General features: G+C 46.4%; 1 protein-coding gene across 2 annotated transcripts in view; it reads right to left on the reverse strand.

The window, feature by feature from the left end:
* Positions 1-13,758, reverse strand: part of Pou2f3 (POU domain, class 2, transcription factor 3) — an 81,829-nt gene that overhangs the window by 23,559 nt on the left and 44,512 nt on the right. The gene's annotated exons all lie outside the window — the stretch shown is intronic.

Consider the following 13,758-nt stretch of genomic DNA (forward strand, 5'->3'; position numbering starts at 1 on the left):
AGAAAGAAAGAAAGAAAGAAAGAAAGAAGGAAAGAAAATAAGAGAGAAAAAATAAAGAAAACTTAGGTTTGCTCATACTTTTGCTATGATGACCTTTAGCAAGTAAAGCACTTGCCACCAAGCCTGATGACCTGACCTCCATATATGTACTACAACACATGTCTACATACACACACACACACACACACACACACACACACACACACACACACACGAATGAATGAATGAATGAATGAATGGATGGATGAACGAGTAATAAATAAGTATAATTTTAAATTCTGTAATGAGAAAGCTGAGCCAGGAACTCCAGTATATTCCTGTGATGTCCGTGCTTGGGAGGCTGAGACCAGAGGACTGCTATAAGTTCAAGGCCAGCCTGGGATGCATGGTGAGTTTCAGGGCTAGTGAAAATTCTTGCCTTAGGAAGATATCACAAAAGACTGTCCTCTCCTTATAAAGCCACAATGACAAAATCTGAATCCACCAAAGTATGCGCTGGGAAAACAGTGGGTTCAATGACAGGCTTCCTTATGGAGCAGGCACAGGGGCACGGGCACATACAGGAGCATGGGGGACCTCAGAGCAGCCATCCTAGAGAGTCTTCTTCCAGCATCGATGATGGCTTTCCCATGGCTGCAGAGAACACCCACTCCATATCTGTGGTACACACACACACACACACACACACACACACACACACACACACAGATCAGAATTACATATGACTGGCAGGAAGGAACAGAGAGAATGCTATGAACCTCAGATAAGCCTCTAACAGCCCTCCTCATCCTCCCAGGTGGGGATTTCATCAGTCAACAGGCCTGATCTGGAGGCGGCGGGGTGGGGGGTGGGGGGGGGATCTCTTACAAACAGTCTCAGCTGCTCTGATGGCAATAATGGCTGTTGTGATTGAAGGATAGCTCGGAGGATAACATGACCCTGTCACAAACAAACAAAAGCAAAACAAACAAAAACCCAAACCACTGAAAATAGTCTTCAGTGGCTAGTCTGATCAGTGTGACCATGCACTCTGATCACAGTAATTGGGAAGGTGAGGGAGGGGGATCATGTCTGAACTCAGCCTGGGCTGCACACAAAACCAACCAACCAACCAACCAACCAGACGAAAGAACGCTTACTAGGATAAATGTTTGTAGATCCTTTGCTTTTCTACTGCACTGGGCTATCAGAATTTCCTTTCTGAGGTGACTGTGTATCTAAATAGTATCTTTAAAACTCTCTAAATGTATGGATTGCCATCAATGAAGCTTGCAAGCCTGGAAACTGCCTGTCAGGGGACTCTGTCCATTCATCTCTTTTGTCTACCTTCTTAGCGCTAAGCTACATCTGCTGAAGCCCTCTGGGTCAGCATGATTTTGGTGACAGGGTGGCAGTCTCTCTACAAGCAGAGGAATGCCTTCCTTACAAGAGCCTGAGAGACCCTTGGTGGTTTCCAGTTCTTCCATCTCTACCACCCTTCCACGAAGCACACAGGAATCCTTCCTGTTGGGTATTTGCCTGACCCAAGCAAAGAGTTGAGAGTATGAGCTAGACAAGGTGGTGCACGCTACTGCTAGAGGACCAGGCAGGAAGGAAGGTCTCCAGTATAAGGACTGCCTGGGCCACATTGGGGAAACCTACCCCCCAAAAACAAACCACAAAGCTAGATAAACAAACAAACAAACTGAGATTAACATCTGAACCTGTGCTGAGTCCCTGTGGAAAATGAACGTTGATCACCAGGGAAAGGATTCTCATTGACTGACAGGAAGGAGCTAAATAGTGGGAACCTGAAGAACATTAATTGATTAAAAGACAACAATGGGGTTGGAGGGATAAGTCATTGATTAGCAGCATTTGCTGTTATTCCTGATAACCAGGACCCACTTCAGGTGGCTCATAACAGCCTGCAACTCCAGCTACAGGGGACCCAATGCCTTCCTCTGACCTACAAGATCTGATGAGGCAGTAAGGAAAACACAGGACAGTGAGCAAGGCGGACCCTGTTTCTCATCCTAACTCAGTCTCTAACTTTCCATGTGATCTTGATGGATAGGCCACCTGTTAGGTGTTCTTATGTGGTTCTTATCCCTCTGGCAGAAAAAGCCAACTCTAGTCACACGCACAGATGGTAGATGTGGTAGACCAGTGATTACCAAGAGATCCCCCAGAGAAGCCACAGACAGATGGATTGGTAAGAGGCTGGCTTTCCCAGCATACTTTGCAAAGTCACTGCCCACACACAGAGAGATCTTCTAGAAGCTTGAAGCAAAGCGAAGTAAGGAAAAGAAATGATAGTACTAATGGTAACAGAGAGAACTCTAAGAATTCAAAAGACACAGCAGATGGGTTGGTCTCTAGAGTTCCCTCCCTAGGCCTCCTTAGCTCTGCCCATCCGTCTCAGGAGTGCTGATACCCGGCTTCAGTCCACAGTCCTGAGGGTCTAAACAACCTAGATTCCACTGAGACACTTGTTAGCAGGTTTTTTAAAACTAGATAATCAATGGTTTCTTCTTCCAAAACCACCTCCACCAAAACAAATCTGCTCCAAAAGCTATTTTGACCATCTTTCTGCCATACCTCTGGGTTCTTGGCTTTCTGTTCTTTTTCTGCCCTCAGGTATCCCCATCCTAGAGAGGCTCAGGGAGGCAGGAGGGAAGGAGAGGGACAGAGGAGAGCATGCGAACGTGGAGGTGGGAGAGAAATCACACTGGTTAGAGCCATCCCAAGCAGCCTGGCATAGTTCCAGCTCCAAGGCAAGTGTTGGGTTCCTTTCCAGGCTCATTATGCTCCGCGGAGAGAGATAAGGGGGTGTAGCTATGACAGAGCTCGGAAGCATGCGCTCTGCCTCCAACCTGGGTGCTATCTGTTAGGATCGCTGCCAGGTCTTCCTGCTGTGCTGAAGTTCAGAAACCAGTACCACCATAAAAGAAAACGCACCCTTTCATCTGCCTCAAAGATCGATGCCCCGACACTCTTCTGGAGGGGGCCACACCCACCCTCCCAGTTCGGCAAACAGAATGCCTGATGGTAGAGACCTCCTTAAGGTGCAGGCTGGAGCGTCTTGGTAACTTATGTTTCTCTTCGGAGATTAATTTGTCTCGTTTTCCACTCATCAGTCTTTTTAGTCATTCATTTTCTCACAATTCCCTCCCCCCTCCCCCAACCCCTTGGGTAAGAAGTGCTGAGAGTAACCCCCAAAGAAGACAGCCTGAACAAAGAAAACAACGCAGGAGGCCAGGTGATGGTGTGCAAGACTTTAGTCCCAGTAGGGAGGCAGAGACAGTCATATCCCCGTGTTCAATGACGGCCTGGTTTACTGAGTGAGTTCCAGGACAGCCAGGGCTACACAGAGAAACCCTGTCCTGAAAAACAAACAAAGAAACAAACAAAAACACAGGAACACTTCTTCCAGAGCCTCAGCTTGTGGGCTAAGATGTCCCTTGGTTTAAAAAAACAAAAACAAGCATTGCAGGGCACAGGGAGAAGGTGCACTCCAATGTACTGCCTCCAGCATGGTTTTTGGGACACTCTCAGGTGCTGAGAAAGCTATGAAATTAAGAAATAAAGCCCTCACTAATCCAAAAAAAAAAAAAATCCCTTTTCACAGCTGTCGAGTGGAAAAGGCTGGAACCTTTCCAAGCAACTGGGTGTTGGCTGTGGGTCTGCGAGATGAGATAGAGAAACCTGTACCGGGTCCCGTTGACTTCTAAGATGAGAACCGCAGGCAAATTGGACGAAAACCCAGTTTCCCCCTCATACTTGTGGAAACGTAACTGAACCCACAGCCTGCTTAGCACCGTGAAGATGGTCTCCAGGGCCTTGTTGACAGTTCCTGTCACCTGAGTGGAAAGGCCTCTCTGCGCTCAAGCTGGGATGGCTAATCGCCGGGGACAGGGGCCATAGTACGCACTTGCCCTGGTGCAGGCACAGAACATCCCATCTACCTAGCAGATGGTTTGATGGTGTAGAATCTCCTCCACCCACGGCTCTGTGCAAAGGTATTGTAATGAGTCTTGGGCAGTGACCAGAGAGGTAAAGAGCTATCGTGAGTGATTATCTTTTCTAAGCCAAGTGAACTCCCTGACTTTACTATTTTAGAAAGCAGGAGTCTTCTTCCAGAAGGCGCCCTCCTAAGGAGGTAGAAGCCCCTTCCTGCCCTCATTGGTGTCTTCTCGGCCTGGAGAACGTGGAGACTTTTCACTCACAGAAGCCCGGAGAGCTTCAGATGTGGATATAAAGATACGTAGCCAGACACCCCCAAATCTCAAGGCCATGTTCGCTTGACCCTGCTCATCACCCCTTCTATCAGAAAACATAAGAAACAGAAACATCCCAGAAGTAGATCAGGAGAGATGGGCAAAGCGGTGCTATTGACTTGTGCCTCCTCAGATGGACAGGTGCATGGTGGGGCTGGGGGTCCTTCTCTTTAGCTCCTCGACACAGGACACAGTCACATGACCCTCTCTGGAGGGGAAAACAGTCCAGCACTAATGACTCCATCACTGGCGAGGAGAAGGATCAAAGCTGTTGTTCTGGTTGCATAACTCGTTTGTGGAAAGTGTTTCATAAAACATTTCACAAGAAGGCGCGTTTCAAAGCAGAACAACTCCCAACCTGCCTTCAATTACAGGCAAGGTGGTGCTTCTCTCTCTCTGTCTCTCTCTCTCTCTCTCTCTGTCTCTCTCTGTCTCTGTCTCTCTCTCTGTCTCTGTCTCTCTGTCTCTCTCTTTCCCTCCTCCTTCTATGTTTCTCCTGAGCAGTGAGGCAGAGTTCTGTAGCTTATCTATTAAGAGCTGGCAAAGGTGCATCTCAAGAAAACATTCTAAAAATATATTCCAAGTAAAGGCATGGGGCAGGCAGGTAACACATCTCCAGTGAATACGGTTTAAAGCACCCCATTCAGGTGGGTTGAGGTTGAGTTTTAGTAACCCCTCTATTTTTTTTTTTAATGTTACTGGGACTGAGCCACAAACACTCCATGAAAGTGTTCTAGCGTGAACCATACCCTCGACACGGCTGATTCTACTGGGAAGACCTTTCCTCTCCAGGGTTCCTGGCTTCTCCCTCAGAATCCAAATCTCCGGTCCACTTAGACACCTCCAGGAAGTACATGCAGAAACAGCCTTATCCAGTCCTTGGTCTCACCTACAACGGACTGGCTTGATCGTGCTGCTTCATCTCTTGTGCAAATGGGGGTCAACTCCCTGAGGAAAATCAAGCTTCTACCCAACAAAGCAATGGACAAGTGTGGTCAATGATTCTTCATTTCTGTTTTTCGATTGCTGTTTGAAGTCAGTGTCTCACATATCCCAGGATGACCTCAAACTAGATAGGTAATGGAGGATGGCTTTGAATTTCTGATTTTCCTACTTGTGCCTCCTAAGTGCTAGAGTTGCAAGTGTGGACCACCTTGTCAAATGTATGTGGTGTTCCGGATGGCACTCAGGGATTCCTGACTGCTAAGCAAACACTCTACCAACCAAGTGAGAGCCTTATCCTCTGCCCTAGATCCTCTGATGAACAGATGTGGCATTCCATGTTCTACCCCCATCTAATCTCCCATCCTCCATCACCATCATCACCATCATTGTCATCATCACCACCACCACCAAGTAGCTTTCTGATAGGAGAGTCTGGTGTTTTCTGCTTGTTCTGCCTGCATCTCCTCAAGAAAGGCAAGAGACTTTTCTTTCATGTTCCTGAATCTTCGGCAGCAGGACACAGGACCCTGCAGTACTGGTGCTAAACGGAATGGGGGCTCTGCCCTCAGAGAAGCCCTGTTCTAGCTGGTGTTTCCTGTGGTCCAGGACATGGACAATTGTGAGCAGAGCGCTGCTATATAGCCACCTGGGACACCACTGTCTGAAACTATATACATGGATGCTTGCCCTGGTTCTCTGATCCCCTTTTCGCTAGCGTCTCCTGGTTCTCTTGGTGGCCACCCTGATAGACCAGAGGGCAGTGGTTGCTTCACATCTTTAGTCAAGGAGAGGTACCACAGGGGGCTTTTGGATGTCTCTGGAGTCTAGAGGGCTGTTTGCCCCTAGATGAGGCAAGAGGTGAGCTGGCGGGAAAAGATGAACACAATCCTATGAGAACTATTTCTTAGCTCCGTGGGTTTTCCTGGGGGAGTCAGTGTAGAGAGTGCAGCATGTCGTCACGGTGCCCGGGCTGCTTATCATGGAAGGAATTCGCTGTTCCAATCAGAACTGGGAAGATGGGAAACAAGTGCAGTGACCACTCCGGGCTGGGCTTCCAGCATCTAACTACTACTTCCTCTCAGTCTTCCTTCTCCCTTTTAAGACAAGATCTCTTTATGTAGATCAGGCTAGCCTGGAATTTGAAGCAATTGTCCTGCTGCGGCCTTTCAGGTGCATAAGCAACCACAAGCAGCTTTTTGCTTTCATTTTTCTTCTCTTCTTCTCTCCTTTGCTCCCTTCCTTCCTCTTGATACAGGGTCTCATTATGTAGCTCAGGCTACCTCTAACTCAGTCCTGCTGCCTCAGTCTCTGCAGTGCTAGGATTACAGGTGTAAACCACCTCCAGCCTCAATGTTTATTCAGACCAAGATTATTCCTCCATAAAAGAAGGGAAAGATGCTGGATGTAAACTACTTAAGAAGTTTATCACATGTAAAAGAGAGCAGGAGTAGGCTTGCAAGAGTGTTTTCATTATTACTGGACCCATTTAACAAATGAAAAGACTGAGGCTTGGTGCTCTTAAGAAACTTGTTTAAAGTCACATCGCAGGCAGATAATGGCGTTGCAACTTCAGCCCAAGCCTGTCTGACTCCGAAGCCCTTCTCCATAATCCTGACTCACTGTGTGTGATGGAGTCACTGGGTTACAGACTCTTTAAGACATGTGGGGGGGGGGGTACAGTGTACCAGGTACATGGAGGGTATTTGGGAAGTATGGCTTCTCTTCCTTCTTCATCAGAGCTAGAAGGACATGCTGGAAGGGTTTACTTTACAGATAGAACTCCAGACAGTGGAAGTGACCTGCTATGAGAAGTGCTCTGTTGGCTCTGCTGCCTATATTTCTGCCATTCATACTGCTGCCTCACTTGGCTCCAATAATAACTGAAAGGAGCCTGACTCAGCCCTGTTGCCCTGCTGAGGTTTAGCACCAAGAAAACACCCGACTGAGTTCTGGATTAGAACTCAGGGTGAGGTTCAGCACAGATGAGGGGACTAGCGGTCTCCATCCTTGACTCTTGTATACACATTTAAGCTTTTGGAGCATAGTATTTGTTTTTCCCTCTTGCATTATGAGGAGGAAATGAAGAAGGAGGAGGAGGGGGAGGAGGAGGAGGAGGAGGAGGAGGAGGAGGAGAGAGCTCTGCTCAGACTGGCTTCATCTTACTGTGGATCTGTGGATGTTGGTAGCTGGGGTGGGGTGGGGTAGGTAGGGTGAAGTGGGTTCCATATGAAATTGATGGGGGTGGGGCAGGTATCCAGCCTTCTGGGTACATGCATGTGAGCAGCACCAATGTATGAATATGAAGCACTCCACAGGATAGCTATCTCTGCTGGGGAAAGACAGACAATATTTTTCAAGCACCTTGAAGACTAATAGCATTTTCAAGACTAAACAAAAGAAGTTTAACAAGGAGTCTCATCAAAAACAATTAATGAGAAAAGTAAGTTTAATTTTCTCAAAATTAATTGTTTAGTGTGTGTGTGCGTGCACGAGCACGCATGCACAGGCATGCACACTCAGCTCATCATTCTCAACAGCAATGCCCTTAAGTTTGAAACCATCTTCTCATATGTTTACAGCTTTGGTAACTAAAGCTCAGAGAGCATAGACAACATGCCCAATGCCACACAGCTAGGCAGGGCACAGTCACACTGACAGTTTGGACCCTTCACCTCCATACCACCCTCCCCATCCTTTCTCTGTACCACGCCGTGAGCTGCTCCATCGTATTTCCCCTGCACAGTCTTGGGAGCCTTGAACCACTATAGGTATATGTGGCTGGGTTACGAAAGTGAAAGCCAAGCGAGGGGGTTCTGTGTCCAGAAGGGAGACCACTATCACTAGTTCCAACGTAACCTGGGTTGAGCGGTAAAAGTCTGTTTCAAAATAAGTTCCAAAAAATCTGAATGGGATTTTCTCTGGTATTTTGTAGTAACTTCAAAGCTTGTCCTAAAAAAAAGTCAGAGCACTGAATGAAATAAGTGGCTATTCCTGGGTAATTTTCATCCTTTAGAATAGCCCTATAGTAAAGGTGAGGGTCTTGTCTTCCATTTGAGGTTAGGTCTCACTATGTAGCCCCTGCTGGCCTCAAACTCATGACGACCATCCTGCCTCATTTTCCCAAGTTCTGGGTTAACAGGCTTGTACCACCGTACCCAGACTTCTCTGATAATGCCTGTGGCATCAAAATGAAGTGTGATGTCGCCAGGTCTGCTCCAGCAACAGTGCAGCAGAGTGGTCTTCCAGGGGACAGGAGTGTGACACAGAGCAGCCCTGCTCCATCGGGGGCCCTTCCTGGTACAATTTAATTCACACATCTATAAAGCACCTACTGTATGCTAACAGGAACACAGATGCACAGGGAGCTCTGAGATTAGTCAGCCGGAAAGTCAATGACCACAATCAAAAATAGGTCCGGAGTCACTTGGAAAGGGCGGCAGCTCAGGGAGGAAGACAGCTTGACAAAAGGGAAGGAAGGAAGGAAGCTGGGTGTGGTGGTTGTACACCTACGATCCCAGCACTTGAGGCAGAGGCCAGACGGAGGAGTTTGAGGCCAGCCTCAGCTACATAGTGAGATATTAGCTCATCCCTCTCCCCCTAATAAGATATAAAGGAAGAGAAGAAGAAAAGAAGTGATGGGGGGAAAGAAGAAAAGGAGGAAGGGAAAGAGAAGGAATGAAGGAAGCAGGAGAGAAGAAATGGGGGGGGGCAGGAGAATGGAATGGGAGATGAGACAAGGGTGGCTTTCAGAAACTCCTTCGTAGCCCTGAAGTATAAAGGGTTAATAAGCCGAGATGTCAAGAAGGACTTTGAGGGAGTGGAAGCAGCTGGCCTAGAGTAAGAGGGGAAAATGGGTGCTCCTTGCTATCCCATTCAGATGCCTTATGGGCTGGAAGCAGGTAGGGGCTCCAGAGAAGACTGGTAGTGTGTGAACAAGCTCAGGCTGGACTCTGAAAGAGAGCATGCATACAGGAAGGAAGGTGAGGCAGCAGATGGGTCTGAGGAGCGCATAGGTGTCCGAACAGGCAGCTGGTACCCTGCTCCTTATTGCACAGGTCTAGGGTAAGACCCACTGGGGTCTGGAAAAGGGCAAGCAGCAGGCACAAACGGAAGAGACAGGACAGCGAATAGCAAGTCTTTAATGTATTTGTGACGTAAATGGGTAGAAGCACAGCTCAGACTGCAGGTGCTTGCCTGGCATGCACAAAAGTTCTAGGTCCAGTCCTGGCACTAAGCATGTGGACAAGTAGTGTGTGTAGATAATGCACACACTCGCAGACACATTTAAAGCAACAACTGCCACCTTGTCCCTCCACATCCGGGGTCCATCACCTCCCAGCAGCCAACATCTGAGGCATGACCTGCAGACCTGCTTGTATGTTTCCACCAAGTTCCACAGTTTATACCACAACCTCAAATCTTATCATATCTGCTGCCTTTCAATATCTTCCAAGGAGACGGAAAAGGCGCCAGGGATTGATTCTGACTTTACCGTTGAGCGAACAACATTCAGGAGGGGGAGGGATTTGCCCAAAATATGAGGCTGCTGACTAGCAGGAAGGCTGTGTTCATCATCTGACTTAGAAATCAGCCACCTTGTAGATGTCCAGGCTTTTCCAGGGAAATCTTCCTTAACAAGGGGACTTTTCAAAGTTACGGAAATTTATCCCTTGAAGCCCCAAAGCCTGGTTCTCCAGTCTGGGAGCGATTTATTGGTTTCTGCTTGAATAGAGATCTTGCTAAGAGAAATTATACACGTTCCCACATTCCCTTGAAGAGCACCTGAAAGCTAATTTAGCCAATGACTCAGAGTCATAATTCCAACTCATTTGGAAAGCAAGCATCCCCTCAGGGATTCTGAGGGCTCCGGTCAGTATTGGCCAATGTGCCACGTAGCCAGACACTGCCTGTTCCCTGCAGCTTGGATCTCGGTTTTTCTGGGACCTTTGCTTCTTTCCTCTTAACTATGTTTTTCTCTGATATTGTTTGTATGTTTGCTTCTAGCATCTCCCTCTTCCAGCTGTTATCTTTGCCAAGGGCTGAAAAAAACTGAAACATTCACTTCAAACCAGATTGGCTATTAACAGTTCAGAGACAGGAGCTCACGACGAAGCTAAGGCTGGTCTCCAACTCAAGATCTCCCGATTTTTGTCTCACTAATTCTGAGATTACAGACAGATGCTCCTCCACACACCTGGGCTTTATCACTGTGTATACAACTGTGTATAAGTTTGAGATTCTTAGAAGCACCTAGCCTGGGGTTCTATTCCGTCACTGCTCTCGTCTCTGTGTTGAGTGACAGGACGACTTACGTTACCCCTTGGGTACTGGGTCTCTCTCTCTGGCCTGGAGCTTTCCAGGTGGGCTAACCCTGGAAATCTTCCTTCCTCCACTTCCTCGGGAAGGGGATCACAAGTGCATGCCATATACCTAGCCTTTTCTTGTTGGGGTTTTTTTTGTTTTGTTTTGTTTTGTTTTTCTTTTTTCATGTGTCCTGGGGAATCAAATGGAAGTTTTCATACTCGGTAAGCAAATGCTTAACTGGCAAGGCTGTTACCTAAGCCCACCACTGACGTTTTGTTTTGTTTTGTTTTGTTTCGAGACAGGGTTTCTCTGTATAGCCCTGGCTGTCCTGGAGCTCACTTTGTAGACCAGGTTAGCCTCGAACTCAGAAATCTGCCTGCCTCTGCCTCCGAGTGCTGGGATTAAAGATGTGCGCCACCTCGCCAGACTCCACCACTGACATTTTAAGTTAAATCCCCCAAGGCTGGCTGAACTCCAAGACTGGTGCCCTTAGTCTCCACACTCCGGAAGCAGAGGCAGGCGGATCTCTGTGAGTATGATCCAGCCAGGTCTATGAAGCAAGTTCCAGGATAGCCAGGGTTGTAACACAAAGAAACCCTCTCTCAAAGCAACAACAGTAAATTTCTCCAAGGCTGTGGAACAGCCACCCAACTCCTTACCAAAAAGCGAGTGAACACGAGTCAGCAAACACTCTCTCCAGGGCACACAGGTTGAGTGAGTATCTTTTATACAAAATGCTTGGGACTAGATTCAGAACCTTTTCAGACTTGGAATATTTGCATATAAATAATGAGATGTTCTCAGGAGTGGGATCCAAGTTTCATTATAACATCCGTCTGTTTTATATATACTTTATACACAGAGACTGAAGACAATCTGATATGTCTTACTGCACCTGTGAGGTGTCTGTAAGCAATCATATAAGGTCAAGTGTGGAACCTCCCATTTACAGGTGACAATATGACACTCAAAAAGGAATTCTGTCTTGAAGCATTTTGAATTTCTTAGGGCTAAAGTGGCAACAAGGTTGACGCCCCTGTCCTCAGTAGAGATTCACAGAGCTGCCGGTGCTGGCCTGGGGGCTTTCTTCTCCCTGCCTTTCATCCTGTGCCTTGAAGAAATCCTCAACTTCCTTTCTGGCCTAGAATATATGATAATCCTTCTGTCTCTATCTCCTGAGCACTAAGATTACAGATGTAAGGTACCACACCCAACAAGATACCCAACTTGCATATTAGTTTTTTTGTTTGTTTATGAAGGGAGATAATCTGGGCATTTCCCTCAAGGGTTAGGGCTATGAGTCTATAAAACCTATTCTACCTAAATCTATTGCCACAAAAACTGTATACATGTAGATTGGTTTGCACACTGGCTACACAGGTGACCCATCTTCATTACAAATGACTTCCCGAATAGTTATGGAATGGGTATCTAAGTACTTTCTTAATCCTTTTTTACTCTGCCCCAAGGATTCAACTAAGGGCTTCTTGCATGCTAGGCAAGTGTTCCACCAACTGAGCTACATTTCCAGTCCCTGAATACTTTCAGTGATTCTCAAATACAGGAAACAGGATCTCGGAGGCTAAGTGATTTCTCCAAGCCTAGAAAGTGTCAGGACCAGAACTTGAATCTGCATTTATGAGATCACACTTATGAGATTGCATGACTCAAAATTCATGCCATGTCAGTCATCATATGTAGGGGGTCCCACGTGAGGAAATAGATAGATATTGGAGGTCAGGATAGAGTTGTTAAGATTAACAATGGGTCGATAAACTGGGTGTGGGGGTGGTGGCACATGCTTGTAATCCCAGCCCTTGGAAAGCCAAGAGAGGAGCAATGCTGTAAGTTGGAGGCACAGTGACTATCAGGCCAGCCATGGCTAAACAGCGAGATCCTCTCTCAAAACTAAAACCAAAGCTTAATGGGTCACTGCCACCCAAGATGGTATCCAGTGACACTCAATGAATGTTCATATAGTTTTGTGGTTGATGATAAAACAAGGATACATTGAAGCCATAGCAGGATCCAATAGTGTTTTGCACAAAGACATTAAGACAAAGAAAGTGTGAAAGCTTGAACACACTTAGGATGGAAAGAAATTAATCACTAGACACCATACAGAAGCAGACATTGATGCCCTTTATTTAGATTATGGAGATTAACTGTCCATATTAAGACAATAGTTTGTAGTTAAATAAGATAACTGAGAGGCAATTGCTGACTTTAATGGATGTCACATCAATGATTCAATCTGATTAACACAAGAGATGCTGTGGGGTCCGGGATATATGAGGAAATACTAAGGCAGGTAAATGTCTGTGAGTTTGAGGCCAGCCTGGTCTATATAGCAAATTCCAGGCCAACCACAGTAAGACCCTGTCTCATAAACAAACAAACAAACAAACAGATAATATTTATAAGAGGCTATGGTAGCCACAGAGTTGCTGAATCAAGGGATTCTAAGTGGGTCAGGTGATTCTTCAAGGACAGACCCTGTTGCTGGCTTATTTTTTGAGTGCCCTGAACAGACATCAGAGTGTCGGAAAGAAACCTTACCTCTAGGTAAAAAGGGTCTGAATGAGTCACTAGACTGATGGGTGATCAGCGGTCACAGTGTGCTCTGACCTCTCTGGGCCTCCTCTGAGCACACTGTTTTATACGCTGTGGATGACAGACTTCAGGAACAACTGGTGAATAAAGCCTATGTACATGAAGACAGCTAGGCATAAAGGAGGCCAAAGAAGTTCAAACCTCAACTCTGCATGGCTACAAAAAAAAATGAAACAAACTCTTTGTGGAGGTTGACTTAACAATTATTAATAGGGGGAACAGTAAAGGTAAAATTATATTAGAACAATTAGAATATTACATAGTCATTAACAAAAGTCACAACTCAACTACGGATTGGTAAGAAACAATCTATCAGTCATAGTTTTAAATATAAAAAGAAAGGCACAAAAGAACACAGACCATGTCATTTTATACATAAATATTTTTAAGTGCCAAAAAAAAAAAAGAGAACGCATTTTCCTTTCAACTGCATTAAGAGAGAAAGTCTCCTAAATGCTCCGCGCACTGGTCAGAGGATTGACTGCCAGCATTCAGCTTGGACTAAATTCTCTTTCTCTCAGTGGGAAAGGACATGATGCTCTGGGGAAGGCGGCAGGAAGCAGGATTCGTGGAATGGATTGCCGAATTCAGGGTGTTTGTACAGGAAGGATATGGGGTGTTGATTCCTCAAACACTG

The sequence above is a fragment of the Mus musculus genome, chromosome 9 (assembly GCF_000001635.26).
Source record: "Mus musculus strain C57BL/6J chromosome 9, GRCm38.p6 C57BL/6J".
Taxonomy (NCBI): Eukaryota; Metazoa; Chordata; class Mammalia; order Rodentia; family Muridae; genus Mus; species Mus musculus.